This window comes from Anopheles marshallii (genome assembly GCF_943734725.1).
Source record: "Anopheles marshallii chromosome X unlocalized genomic scaffold, idAnoMarsDA_429_01 X_unloc_54, whole genome shotgun sequence".
NCBI classification, from domain to species: domain Eukaryota; kingdom Metazoa; phylum Arthropoda; class Insecta; order Diptera; family Culicidae; genus Anopheles; species Anopheles marshallii.
This window is the reverse complement of record NW_026525903.1, coordinates 82,501-85,000: the sequence shown is the minus strand read 5'-3', so window position 1 is coordinate 85,000 and position 2,500 is coordinate 82,501.

The window sequence follows — 2,500 nt, the reverse complement described above, 5'->3', positions numbered from 1 at the left end:
CGGTTCAGCGACAGCCGATCGCAGGACCGTCTAAGCAGCAGCCCCAGCAACATCAGGGACAACAGGCCCGGGGTAGCCAGCCTGGAGCACAACGAGGAGGTCGGCGTCAGCGGCAGCGAAAAACCAAGCCGGACGCTATTGAAATCGCCCCAGCTGAGGGACAAACCTGGACGGAGGTGTACCAGGCTGTCCGAACGGCTCCAGAAATGGAGAAACATGCTGAGGCCCTAGGCGTCGGGCGACGCACCACACGCTCCAGGCTTGTCATGGAGCTGAAGGAGAGCGCGGACGCTGCAGAAGTTCTGCAGTGCATCAAGCAGGTCTGCGCAAAGGCAGAACGGCCGGCCTCAGCTCGGCTGGTCACGCCTATGGTCGAAATCCGGTTGGACGCTGTCGACCCTTTAGCGAAGGAGACCGATGTGGCGATGGCGCTGACCAACCTGTGCCAATGCGAGGTGGAGGAGACATCGGTTCGCCTGCGACCTGCCTGGGACGGCACGAAAGTGGCGATAGTCCGCGTAACAGCCAGGGCTGCGGAGGGTCTGGTCGACAAGAGCGTCAAGATCAAATACACATCGTGTCTGATCCGGAAGGTGGCTCCTCTGCAGGCGCGTCAGCAACGGTGCTACAAGTGCCTCGAGATGGGGCACGTCCGAGCTGCGTGCAGGAGCGAAGTGGACCGCTCGACAAGCTGCATTCGCTGCGGGAAGCCGGATCACCAGGCGAAGAGCTGCACGGCGGAGGTGCGCTGCGTCGTGTGCAGCGGCCCGCACCCGGTCGGGCATCCGACGTGCCGGCGCTAAAAGTGCTGCAAGTGAACCTCGGGCGAAGCCGGGCAGCCCAAGACCTCATGCTGCAGACGGCTCGCGAGTTAGGGGCTCAGGTGGTGCTCGCCTGCGAACTATATCGACCACCTCGGGATGATCCGCGGTGGGCCATCGATGCGGAACAGAGTGTGGCGATAATAGCAACAGGGGCGTACCCTATTCAACGGCTTTGGGGGAGCGTCGTCCCGGGACTCGTGGTGGCCACCATAGCGGGAGTAACGTTCGCCAGCTGCTACGTGCCACCCAGCAGCGGCATCGAAGACTTCGTAAGCTTCCTCGGTGCGGTGGAGGTGTCTCTGGTCGGACACGCAACATCAGTCCTGGCCGGGGACTTCAACGCCTGGAATGAGGAGTGGGGGAGCGCGCGCACCACCCGGAAGGGGCAGGAGCTCCTGAGCGTGGTGGAGCAGCTGGCGCTGCATACGCTGAACCGCGGCAACGTGCCCACGTTTAAGGGCAACGGGGTTGCGCGGGAAAGCGTTATCGACGTTTCTTTTGCCAGCCAAACTATTGCGCGACCGGACTCCTGGCGCGTGCTCGATCGCTTTTCCAGCAGCGACCATGCCTACGTCCAGTTCCAGGTGGGCGTCCCAGGACAACGTCCCACGCGACGAGGCCAGCAGCAGCAGCGAAGTCGAGACGGGACAGCCAGACACGCCGGGACCCGGTGGAAGACGACGCAATTCGATAACAAGTGCTTCGACATCGCCCTCACATGCGGCCACTTCGAGCAGGTCGCAACTCCGGAGGGGCTGATCGGCGGACTGACCCAGGCGTGCGATGAGATCATGGAGAGAGTACACGGGGCTACTTTCCATCGCAAGCCCCAGGTGTACTGGTGGTCTCCTGAGATCGAGCGCCTGAGGGAGGAATGCGGAGCAGCGGAGGCCGCCCATCGCAGGGCCCAACCTTCGGAGCGTGCGGTGACGTCGGCCAGGCTGCAGGGCTGTCGACGATTGCTGCAGGCCGCCATTCACAGCAGTAAGGAAGACAGTATGCAAGAGCTGATCGATGGGGTCGAAGCCGAGGTGTTCGGACTCGGTTACAAGGTTGTTCGAGCAAAACTACGTAACAGGGCACCACCGGAAACGGACCGAGCCGTACTAGGTCCGATCGTCGAAGCCTTGTTCCCGGACCATCCGGCATTTGAGTGGCCGGACATCGGCGCGTGCAGCGAGGCTCTGAGGCCGGTCACGACCTCGGAAATTCTTTCGTTGGCCGAGCGGATGGCCACCTCCAAGGCGCCAGGGCTGGACGGCATCCCGAATGCCGCAGTGAAGGCGGCAATGCGGAAGCACCCGGAGGTCTTCGCCAAGGTGTACAATCAGCTGCTAGAGCGAGGGGAGTTTCCTGCGGCATGGAAGGAGGCACGCCTTGTGTTGGTCACGAAGCCAGGTAAGCCGCCGGGCGATCCGTCGTCGCACCGCCCGCTGCTAATGCTGGGAGCAGTCGCCAAGGGGTTCGAACGGCTGATCTTAGATCGGCTGAACGACCACTTGGAGGACAGCGATGCTCCTCGCCTGTCAGCAAGGCAGTACGGGTTCCGGCGCGGTCGCTCCACGCTTCAGGCCATTGAGCGGGTGATAGAGCGAGGACAACACGCGAGGACGTTTCACCGCACCAACCAGCGGGATCCTCGATGTCTGGTGGTGGCAGCACTGGACGTCAGGAAC